Here is a 12,868-nt window from a genome sequence, read left to right as displayed (position 1 = left end):
AATGTTCTTCAGGTGCTTTTAATGTGCAGCCAGGGCTGAGGAGCCTGATCCAGATGGCAGACAGGCTACAGGTGGCTATTTTATTCCCCTTGGATTCCTGTGCCTTCCCAGCCTCTGTGTTTTCATCATTACTGTGAACACGGTACTGTTATCAAACACACTGACTTTATTTTATTAAGAAATATTTCATGCATACAAAGCGGTGTAGAGATTAACATAACAAACAACCATGTACCCACCATTAGCTCTGTCATATCTTATCATCTGGCCATTGTTATGGGCTGTGTCCCCCTCGCCAAATTCCTGTGTTGAAGTCCTAACCCCCAGGACCTCAGAATGTGACTGTATGAGGCAATAGGGCCTTTAAAGAGGTCCTACAGTTAAAATGAGGCCATTAGGGTGGGCCCTAATCCACAATGGCTGGCGTCCTTATAAGAAGTGAAGATTAGGACATAGACATGTACAGAGGGAAGGCAGCCATCTACAAGCCAAGGAGAGAGACCTCAGATGGAACCAACCCTGCCAACACCTTGACCTTGGACTTCCAGCCTCTAGAACTGTGAGAAAATAAATTTCTGTTGTTTAAGCCACCCAGTCTATGGTACTTTGTTATGTCAGCCCTGGGAAACAAATACATTCATATTTGCTCAGATTCTCTGAAAAAAACCCAAAAAACATAACAGAGAGAATTGGAGCTCCCTCTATTCCCTCCCCTGTTCCTCTTCTCTCCTTCCTGCTCCAGGGGTAACTTATGTCCTAACTTTAGTCTTTACCTTTCTCACCAGGAGCCAGAACCATATTATGAACGAGGATTCTGGAGCCAGAACAACTGGGTGGGGAATATTGGTTCTGCCACCTTTTAGCTGTGCGACTTTGACCCATTAATCACCCTCTCTGGGGCCAAAGGGTCCTCATCTGCAAACTGTAAATATGAATAGTATCACCTCTGCATGTTGTTTGGAGGGTTAAATGAACTATTGTTTACAAAACACCTAGGATAGAGTTTGGCACGTTAAGAGTGACATACACATGCTTGTTAAATATATCTACACTTTTACTGCGTAAACATATGTATGCACCTATAAAATATGCATGAAATATTGTTTACACGTTTTCAAACTTACATAAACGGTCTCCTAGTACATATCCCTCTGTACCTTGGGTTTTCTGTGTGAGTTCCAGTGACGCTTTTTGCAATGGCTCCATGGGGATAAAGGCTCTCTTTTCATCCCATTAAGGGCTGTAGCCTCAGTGTGTCTACACTGGTCTGCCTACTCTCACTGCCTCACCTGCAGAGCTGCCTCCCTCGTGCTGGCCTCTTTTCACCCACGCACAGGACATTCCCCGCCTCCCCAGGGATGTCCCCTGGGTCCCCCCCTTCAGCTCTCCCTGAGGCCCTGGCTGCCTCTGGGCCAGCACGCATGCTTTCCTGCTCTAGTTTCATTTTCCATGGGCCTGGGTTTTAGAAGCTCAGCACTTCTTACATTTCAAAGAATTTCCATAGCCATGGTCTCCTGGGATGTCCCTTAACAGCCCTGTGATGAAGATAAGGCAGTACTGTTCCCTTCCCTTTCCACACAAGGAAACTGAGTCACAGAAACGTTGAGTGACTTGCGGAAGGTCACACAGCGAGTTAGAGACATAGTTAGGTCTCACCCCAGCTCTCCAGACTCCCAATCCCATGTTCTTTGACAATTTTTGGTTATGAAAATAATTGTACTTAATGCTTATAATTTGGAGTTTTATTAGTGTTCCCATTTTGCAGATGAGAAAACTAAGTTTTCCAAAAGCATGGTCCCAGAGCCACCTGCATCAGGATCCCTTGGGGTACTTGTTAAAAATACAGATTCCCAGGCTTTGCCCCCTCCCACATAGTCTTGCTCAGCAGGTCTGGGTGGGCCCAGGAACCTGCATTTTCATGGCCGTTGCCAAGTGGTTCTCATGCACACTCAAGTTGGAGGAACACAGGGGTCTAGAATAAGCCTTGCCCTTTCTTTCACCCAACGCTCACTGTGGCAGGCAGCTTCCGAGGACCTGGGCAGGGTCACTGGCAGCTGCCAGCTCTGAAGTGGGCACATAAACTTTGAAGGCCAGGGTAGTGGAGGCCAAAGGCTGGTGAAGCTGAGCAAGATGCCCAGACCCAGCGTGGGGGCAGAGGGGGCTCCTGCAACACGCCTACCGACGTGGGCACCCAGCCCGGAGCCGGCCACAGAGACAGGCCCTGGGGGCAGGAGAGCTGGGCACCTGGAGCTGCTCCAGACAGAAACCCCCATCACGATCGTTAGCGGTGTGCTGCTGGGAGCCCAGGGGCTCCGGTCCATTGGCTGTGCCTCAGCTGGGTGTCCACAGGAAATACGGAGTGTTTACTACAGGCCGTGCACCCAACTAAGTGCTTGACGTATGTGATCTCACTTAGCGGTAGGCACTATTGTCATCTCCATTTTTCAGATGAAGAATCTGAGGCCCAGGAATCTAAATGACTCTCCCAAGGCCACACAGTAAGCCAACGGATGCCTGCATCCATTCTCTTAACCACAATTCAATACGCCTTCAAGTCATTATTTTTTATGTTTCTGTGTACGTGGCAGAGTGCCTGGAACTGTCAGGGCTAAATAAGTGAGCTGAATGAATGAATATGAATGAATGAATGAAAATGACTGAATGACTGAATGAAACGAATGTTACAGTCTCCTGGTATCAACTGACTCTGGCATAACCCCTCAAGCTGTACTTAAAGAAAAAGGCAGGAATTCTCAAAATAAGCTTATATAGTTATTTATCTCTTTCTTCTTGAAGTTGACGGGGCTGGAAAGAACGCACGCGTGTGCACATGCACACAGTTAATTGAGGGCTCTAGTTGGATGCATTCTGGCTATTGAGAATCTGACTTGATTTGCTTGAATAGTGAAAGGTTTTAGAGACAGGATCTGGCACTCGCTCCTGAAATTCTCTAAGCCTCAGGTTACTCATCAGGAAAATGGGGATGATCACAGTGAAGCCCACAGGGCCACGGTGAGGATTCAATGAGATTAACACAGCTCAGGGGCTTAGTGCTGCACAGGGCACACGAGGAGCTGACTGAGGACGTTAGTGGTTGTTGCTTTTTCATTATCGCTATTTGGAGGGAGAAGAGTGCTGGTAAGAATCACATTCATGAAAAGGAAAAGCCCCTGAAGCGTTCTAAGAAAGATGATCTGTAGCAATAGTTGTGGTCACGTATACAAATGAAGACGGGGAGGTGGCAAACGGCACAGAGAATCCTCGAAAGGTGAATGCCACATGCATTCGTTCCATTTACATTTGTCTTTGACACACATTTTTTCAATATACTGTCATTGCTTTTCGTGCCCGTTTATAAGTTGATTAAGCCACCATCAAACGGTTCCTTGAGCACCAGCTTTGTTGGATGATAGAAGAGTGGCTGTAAAATTGGCTAATAAACAGACCTTGCAATACATGGGGCTTCTGAGTTTTCAGAGGGATTTTACACCCACTCTCTTAACCCTCAAATCCTGTCCCTCAAGGCGAGCAGGTACTGCTACTGTCATCTGACAGAAAGGGAAATGGCAGCCTGAGAGTCAAAGTGATGTGCCCAATGCCATCTATTTATACCAGAAGCTGGACTTGAACCTGGTCTCCGGACCCCATGCCCGTGCTCAGCTCCATTACAAGAACCCACTCTAGAATTCAAATGCACCCTTGGACACCTAGGAACCGAGTCACTGGGCAACCCCATTAATATGAATCATAGGGATCACCCATGGGAAGAGGTTTTACCCATAAAAACAGGTGGGGAGGACTTCTAGCTGAGGTAGGGTAACAAGGACTGGAATTATTCTCCATCCTTAACTGAAAAAAAAAGGAAAAAATACTGTTTCAGACACAGGACAATAGGCAGTAAGGACAGCGATTCCTGAGGAAAGATAAAGAGGGTTGTGCCTCCAACCTCTGTGCCTCACTTGGGAATCCTTCTTATCCTTCAAAGCCCAGCCCCACCGTCACCAGCTCCACTGAGTGTGCCCTGATTGTCCCTGCTGGAAGTATACTCTGTTCTGCCCTGAAATCCTATGGCAGTGCGTTTCTGCCTCGTGCTAGGGCTGCCTAAGGACCTGACAGTCAGGAGACTCCAACCTTCCATCATCTGCACCCCAACTCCAACCACAATGGTCTTCACAGAATGGTGTTCATGAAACTTTTCTGGAAAGAGGAACAAATGATTTTTCCTGTGCCATTTATCCTTAAAAGGAAAAAAAAAAAGCCTTTAAAAGAGTGAATTTATAATAGCAAGACATGGAAACAACCTAAATGTCCATCAACGGATGAATGGATAAAGAGGATGTGGTATGTATATACAGTGGAATATTACGCAGCCATAAAAAAGAATGAAATAATGCCATTTGCAGCAACATGGATGGATCTAGAGATTATCATACTAAGTGAAGTCATACAGAGAAAGACAAATACCATATGATATCACATATGTGGAATCTAAAACATGGTACAAATGAACTTATTTACAAAACAGAAATAGTCTCACAGACTTAGAAAACAAACTTATGGCTACCGAAGGGGAAAAAAGGGAGAGGGATAAATTAGGAGTTTGGGATTAACAGATACACACTAATATATATAAAGCAGATAAACAACAAGGACCTACTGTATAGCACAGGGAATTATATTCAATATCTTGTAATAACCTATAATGGAAAAGAACCTGAAAACGAACATATATATGTGTGTGTGTGTGTGTGTGTGTGTGTGTGTGTGTGTGTGTATAACTGACTGAATCACTTTGCTGCACACCTGAAACTAGCACAATGTTGTCAATCAACTATATGTCAATTTAAAAAATTAATTAAAAAATAAAAGAGTACAGATATAATCATCATAGTCTCCCTTGATATTTTTGTTTTACAGTTTAAAGAAGTGAATCTTTGGATACGCCACCTGATTGGTACCAGGAAGAACTGTTTTTTTTTTTTTCCTGCAATGGTTGTTGCTAACTGTTTGTGGCAAGAACAGGGAAAGAACAGATATTATCATCAGAGAAATACAGCTCCTAAAAGTCACATTCTTGGCACACTGAAGGTATTTCGGAAGGACAAGAAAGAGTAAAATGATTCTTTCCAAAATTAACAGTTGGGAAAATGACACTGTTTTAACCTGAATTCCCTCTTCTTTCAGTGAAATAGAATCGTAAACCTAAAACCTTTTTTTTTTTTTTTGGATTGACAAAAGTTCATATTAAACCTTGTTGTGGGAAAAAGAGGTTCTAAATTACCCTGGGATGACCAAGCGACACTCGTCACTATCAGATTATCTTGTTTCATATTCTCCAGGACACTTATTATCAGGTATTATTTATTCCACTTATTTATTTTCTGTTTTCTCCCACTGAATGGAAGCTTCAGGAAAATGGGGATCTTGTCTATCCTTTTCCCTGTGGTATCCTGAGCACAGAGCAGGGCCCAGCACCCAGCAGGTGCTCTGTAAGGATTTCCTGGAAGAACTCAGAACACAGAAGACCTTCCCCAGCCCCGGGGCTGCTGGCATTTGCACGCGAGGTTGGACAGCTGTGCTTTATGGGAGAATCCTGTGTATTTTCTCACCGACTGCTGGCTGAAAAGGCCAGAGCAGGAGGGACCGCAAGAGGCAAAAATGAATAAACAGACCCAAGATGAGGTTGAGCATGGTGTGGACAAAGGCAGGAAGGATGCCGTCCTGACTACAGCTCAGGCCCAGGAAAGAAAAGCAACTTGGTTTTTCATTTCTTTAAAGTTATGAAAGAGTTTCAGCTCCGTGATAGAAAGAGCACCTGTCTATGCCCAAGGCTCTTCTCTCCGGGAAAGCCCTTTCCTCGCCCCCAGCTCCCAACCCTGCACGTCACAATCTTCCTTCCAGGTCCACCTGCTCCGCGTACTCTGTCGTGTCTTGACATTTTGCCACGTTTGCATCAGATCTTCCCCTTCCTTCTTTGCTTCTTTCCTGTTCTTTGGGAGGGGGCGATGGGGGAGCGGAAGCCCTATGCCAGCATCCATGCCTGTGGCTTCCCCGCTGCCCCCTCCCTGAGACAACCACTACCCTGAGTTTGGGGTTAATCATCCCCATATATCCATAAGCAACACGTAGAATTTTGTAGATTTTTTTTTAACTTCATATAGATGGCTTCATTTCGTATGAACACTCCCGGCAACTTTCTTTTCTTCTCCACACTGTTTATTCATGTTGCTACACGTAGCCCATGTCTACTCATTCCGTGATTCACAGCACTCGTTACTACCATGTGAAAAACTGTGGAGTCTTTGTGTCTCTCCCACTTTCTCTTCCCTACTTTTCCCCAGTTGAGTGGGAGCCCCATGAGAGCCGGGATCATTTTTTAGGTATAAGAACTGTACCTAGTACATACCTGAAAAATTTGGCTAATTCATTCCAAGAATTAATCAACATCGGGTAGTATTCCGCTGGATAAACTTAACACGGTTGCTTTGTTCATTTTTCTGGGGATGACATCTGCATTATTCCAATATTTTGCTCTTTTAAACAGTGCTTTTGCACGGATCTTCTTTTCCATGCCCCCTGGTGCACATGTAGGAAAGAATCTCTTTGCACCTGGGGTGGAGTAGCTGAGTAGTAGGTAGATATGCGTAACTTCGGATTTATTAAATATTACTATCCACTTTCCAAAGAGGTTATGCTACGATTTGTCACCCCCAGCTTACTATATATAATAATAGATAAAAAAATATATATCACAATATAAGAAACTGCCAAGTATAGCTCTGACCTCAGAACTATGGAACTCAAATCCTTCCAGAATTTTTCCACATATAAACCATGCATGTAATGGAGATCTTTCTCTTTTGACATGTGGAGAATTTCCAATTTCTTCTTTTTGACAGCCGTTAGCATTCCATTGTCAGGAAGCACTTTACCTTTGTAAATCAGTCCCCTGTTGGTGGTTGTTAGATTGTACCCTGAAACACCATATATGAAGTATGTTTGCATGTTCTGTAGCTCTGTTTTTTGTGGCTACGTATTATTTTATTGGGTGGATGTACCATAATTAACCAGCCATGTGAATTTTTTAAATAACCGCATAGTATAAGTCTTTTATTTTTCTTAGGAAAAATTCTCAAGAGTTGGAATTTTGGCCAGTGTATTAATATTTTTTGGGGCCTCTTATGTATTGCCAAAAGGATTGTTATAATTTAGACTGCCCCCATCTTGAAAGCTGCTTTATTGAAGTACCGAGGACATATGTTTTGCTGACTTGACTCTGAGTGTCCACACAGGCGCGTTTGGTGTTGATTATCCTGTGTCCCTGGGGTCTGGCACATAGTAGGTGCACGGGAGATGCTTGCTGAAAGACAGGGGGCTCTCGGAGGAGGATGGGGTGTGAGTCTAGGAAGATGGGCCCTGCTGCTGCTTCTGCCGCTCTGTTGAGAACAGAGTGGAGCTCACGGATCAACAGCATGGGGTCACAGAGGTTTGAGGAAGCAAAAGCCACCTGGGCGTCACCTAACCCAGACTCTCTACTCTCCAGCGCTGTGACTTTGGGAGACTTGTTTGAGCTCTTTGTGACAGACAGAATAAAGCAGCCCGCCCCCGCTGCCCCGTCCACGTCCTTACCCCTGGGACTTGTGAATATATTACCTTCCATGGCAAAAGGCACTTTGCGGTGTGATTAAGTTAAGGATTTTGCGACGGGGAGACTCTCCTGGATTGTCTGAGTTGGTCCGATATCACAATTCATTCTAAAGGGCGGTGAGAGGGTCAAAATCAGAAAAAGGAGATGTGATGGCATAACCGTAGGCCAAGCTATGCAATCCCTATCTTCTGGGTGATGAAACTAAAGCATAGAGGGGAAAAGGCTTGCCCGAGCTTTTCCTGTTGGCTGGAGCCAGGCAAGGACGGAACCTAGGCTCCCCTCCTCAATTCAGCAGCCCTGGGGGTGGTGACCCCATTGGGCGGGCTCCAGTTCCTCTCCTGCCCCTGTTGCCCTGCAGAGCTGCCCCTCGGCACTCCTTCTCCCCTCCAAACTGGATGCAGGTACAAGCAGGGTTTCTTTTTTTTTGGCTGCGTTGGGTCTTCGTTGCTGCGTGCAGGCTTTCTCTAGTTGCAGCGAGCGGGGGCTACTCTTCGTTGCGTTGCGCGGGCTTCTCATTGCAGTGGCTTCTCTTGTTGCAGAGCATGGGCTCTAGGTGTGTGGGCTTCAGTAGCTGTGGCACGCGGGCTCAGTAGTTGTGGCTCGCGGGCTCTAGAGCGCAGGCTCAGTAGTTGTGGCACACGGGCTTAGTTGCTCCGCGGCAGGTGGGATCTTCCCGGACCAGGGCTTGAATCCGTGTCCCCTGCATTGGCAGGCAGATTCTTAACCACTGCGCCACCAGGGAAGCCCCACAAGCAGGGTTTTACTTGTGATAGTCCAACTGGACTCCATTTCAAGAGCAGAGAGACTAGCTGTGTTTGAATACCCTCTACCAGGCCAGAGGAAAGACACCACTTCCTGTAATTCTGACGTCTTTCTTCTCCCAGGATAACTTTGGTGGATTGGGGTCGGGGTTTTAGTGGCCCCCTTACTTAAAGTTGTTGTTTGAGGACCCCCTATGGGCTCTCGGCTGCAGGGAGTGTGAAAGGCAGGCAGAGAAGGTACCTATTAGGAGCTTTATGTCTGGTCAGTGGCCTGAGCCCTAGAATAGGCTGGAGGAGACCACAGGTGCTTGTGAAGGAGCAGGGCCCTGGCCAGGGTTGGAAGGGGCTGAGGACGGCGAGACAGGATGAAGCCGGAGAGGCCAGGCCAGCACCCAACAAAGTGCTTCTTTTGGCTTTAAGATCCACACGTTGCTTTGGTTTAAAAAAAAAAAAAATGTTGAACCATGTGAATGTTATTTTTCAAAGGACAGTCTGTGACCACCCACATCAGAGCGCCCAGGCGTATCTGCTACACGTACAAAACCCTGGGTCCCACCTGCTCCGCCTGACCCGCTGACTCAGAATCAGGGAGCTTAGGGTGCGGGGTTTGCATTTTTAACACTCAAGTTTGAGACCCACAGCTTCAGTAGAGGGAAAGACAGACGGACGCAGAGATCAGATGGAGCATAACGGGCGGGTTGGCAGCAGGAAGGGGAGCAGCGGGTTCCTGCTCTGGGCTTGGCTCCCCGAGGACCTCCTGACCCCATGGGCATCCCGGCCGCAGGGCACTGGGAGCTGGGTGTGTCGGAGCTGCAAGAATCCTGCCTGGCAGGGAGGGTTCTCTAAGCAGAGGTGATGCGTTACCATGAAATCAGCACTTCCCAGCCTGACTCATGGAAGGGAGTGACTTTACCGTTAAAGAGCCAGAGGGGCAGAGATGAGGCACTTCTAGAGTTTCATTTCTGTTTTGAAACTCACAGCTCAACCTTGGGTGGTGTGTCTGTGACCCCTGAGTACACCTGTCTGTTAAAGGAAGTCCGGCTTCTTTGGAACCACCAGATCTGCTCCCCCGGGGATCTGAGACCCTGCTCCTTGCCCTCAGCCCCTCTGCAGGCCGACCTCGCGGGCTGCGGGCTTCGTCAGAGCAGCCAGGTCCCCGGCTCCAGGGGCACAAACGCCCAGCTGCGCTCTGCTGCAGGGGCTGGGGTGGTGGCTATCGTGGGGGGAGACTGAGAAACCCCTGTAGGGTCAGAAGGCTATTTCCTCTTGAAAGGAGAGCAAAACCACACTTTCTTTTGGTTTCAATCATTGGTAAAGTTCTTACTGGCCCCGGAAGCTGAGAAACATTTGTTGGTCCCTGATTTTAAAATAATAAAAGCAAAAGTAGTGATATTTAGCCCTTTCACCCTACCCACTGCACTAAGAGGTAGCAAGCAGGTTCAGGCGTCTAAAAGCAGCTTTGAGCAATCAGGAAGGCTCAGGGGATGGAGGGTGGAGGGAGCTGGGCTGGGCTCCTTGGCATAAACAGCAAGGTGGGGGAGGGGATTACCCCGACAGAGCCCTAACAGACGCCAGACCAGATGTAGGTCTTACATTATAGTAAAAAAATTTATCAAAGTAAAATGTGCACAGAGTTAACCATTATACAGGAGGGCCTACTCCAAAATGTTCCAAGTTGTTCTCTGTCCATCTCCACTTGTGAAGGCAGCGGTAGTACCCACATTTCATGGACAAGAAAATTTAGGGGACTTCCCTGCTGGCGCAGTGGTTAAGAATCCACCTGCCAATGCAGGGGACACGGGTGCGAGCCCTGGTCCGGGAAGATCCCACATGCCGCGGAGCAACTAAGCCCGTGTGCCACAACTACTGAGCCTGCGCTCTAGAGCCCACGAGCCACAACTACTGAAGCCCACACGCCTAGAGCCCGTGCTCCGCAACGAGAGAAGCCACCGCAATGAGAGGCCCATGCACCGCAAGGAAGAGTAGCCCCCGCTCGCCGCAGCTAGAGAAAGCCCGCACGCAGCAACGAAGATCCAACGCAGCCAAGAATAAATAAATAAATAAATTTATTTTTTAAAAAAAGAAAATTTAGGGGCTTCCCTGGTGGCGCAGTGGTTGAGAATCTGCCTGCCAATGCAGGGGACACGGGTTCGAGTCCTGGTCTGGGAGGATCCCACATGCCGCGGAGCGACTAGGCCCGTGAGCCACAATTGCTGAGCCTGCGCATCTGGAGCCTCTGCTCCGCAACAAGAGAGACCACGACAGTGAGAGGCCCGCGCACCGCGATGAAGAGTGGCCCCCGCTTGCCACAACTGGAGAAAGCCCTAGCACAGAAACGAAGACCCAACTCAGCCATAAATAGATAAATAAATAAATTAATTAAAAAAAAAAAAAAAAGAAAATTTAGGGTTCAGAGGGGCCAGCTAACTTGCCCACATTCACTCAGCTATGGGGCGGGGGTCGTGCAGCATCAAACCCAGGGCCAGGGAATCCACTGCCCACATCTATGCTTCCAGAGGCCCCAGAGACACTTAGTTTAGCCTGAACAATGGTATTACTGGAGAAAAACCCAAGGCCATCTCACACATTTAGGTGATTTGCCTGGCTTTTGAAGGCTTTGGAGTTTGTGATTCCTGAACGTTCCATCTTCTTGAGGACAATATCCAGGTTCAAAAGAGTAAAAGGGAAAGATAACACACAGAATGAGAGAAAATTTTTGCAAATCACACATCCGATAAGAGACTTTATCTAGAATATATCAAGAATTCCTACAACTCAATAACAAAAAGACACGTGATCCAATCTTAAAATAGGCAAAGGTTCTAAACGGCCATTTCCCCAAAGAAGATGTACACATGGCCAGTGAGCAAATGAAAATATGCTCAACATCATGTCATCAAGGAAACGCAAATCAAAACCACAGTGAGATACCACTCCACACCCACTTGGCTGGCCGGAATAAAAAAGACAGATCGTAACAAGTGTTGTCAAGGATGTGGAGAAATTGGAGCCCTCGTACACTGCTGGTGGGAATGCAAAATGGTGCAGCTACTTTGGAAAACAGTCTGGCAGTTCCTCAGGTGGTTACAGAGTTACCCTCTGACCCAGCAGTTCAACTTCTAGGTACACGTACAAGAGAAACGAAAACGTCCGTCCCGGCAAAAACTTACACACAAACGTTCATAGCAGCATTATTCATAATAGTCAAAATAGTGGGAACAACCCAACTGCTCAGCAGTGGATAAACAAAATGAAGGATGTCAATACAGTGGAACATTACTTGGCAATAAAAAGAAATACTGATACATGCTGCAACATGGATAAACCTTGAAAACGTTATGCTGAGTAGAAGAAGCCAGTCACAGAGGACCATCTAGGATTCCATTTATAATAAACCACTGAAATGTATACTTGATGAGTGAATTGTATGGTATATGGATTATATTGCAATAAGGCTGTTATAACATTTTTTTAGAAAGAGTATAGGGAGGTGGGGGGTAGGTGATGGGTGTTGGTCACATGGGGCCAAGCAGGTAGCTGGTCAGAAGGGGCTTATTCTCATTAGCCCTAATTTCACCTCTGCGTTTTAGCAGACTTTCCTTTTTAAAACACTTTTGTTAAAGTATAACCAGTGGTCTGCTGGAGCTGGCTCAGTCCCACTTGCAAGAACAGATTGTAACGGATTGTATACCTCTTTTCCCCACTTGGCATTCAGCGACAGCATATTGGTAGCTTGGAATCAGCCATGGTGAAATATTTACACTATGGGAATTGGCAAATGCTACAAATAAGGGCCTTAAAAATATATATATATTTTTGAGAGCTGGTTACACATTTATCAGCATTGCACTGAGGATAACACACACACAGAAAAGTGCACATATCAGAAGCAAACAGCTCAAGGAATTTTCACAAACTGAACCAAACCTGTGTAACCAGCACCCAGAAGAAGAAAGAATAGCATCTGTACCCCAAAGTCCCTCCTCCAGCCTCCCTTCCAAGTTCCCCTTCGGGTAACCGTGATTGTGACTTGTAACCACATATATGACCTATTTTTGTACATTATGTAGAATCAAAGGTGAATTCTCCTGAGTGTGGCTTCTTGCCTCAATCAACATCATTTGTGACATTCATCCCTACTGTGTGTGGTTGGTTCATTCTCATTGCTGTACACATTGTGTGAAGATGCCCCTATTTATATAACCATTCTACTGGGATGGACATTTGGGTAGTTTACAGGTTTTTACAGTTATCAACAGTCCTGCTATGGACACTCTAGCATGTTTTTTTGCCCGGCACATGCACAATTTCTACCCAGGAGCCTTGTGTCACGGGGCGTATGCATATGTCCAGCTGTCGTAGACATTCAGCCAATTTCACTTTGACTCTGCTCCTATTCTCTGCCTACCCAGACTCCCTTCCCTTCCCCTTGCCGTGTGAACTGCTCACCACCCGCACC

Source organism: Balaenoptera acutorostrata, chromosome 17 (genome assembly GCF_949987535.1).
Source record: "Balaenoptera acutorostrata chromosome 17, mBalAcu1.1, whole genome shotgun sequence".
NCBI classification, from domain to species: domain Eukaryota; kingdom Metazoa; phylum Chordata; class Mammalia; order Artiodactyla; family Balaenopteridae; genus Balaenoptera; species Balaenoptera acutorostrata.
The sequence above is the reverse complement of the archived record's forward strand: the minus strand, read 5'-3'. Positions refer to the sequence as shown.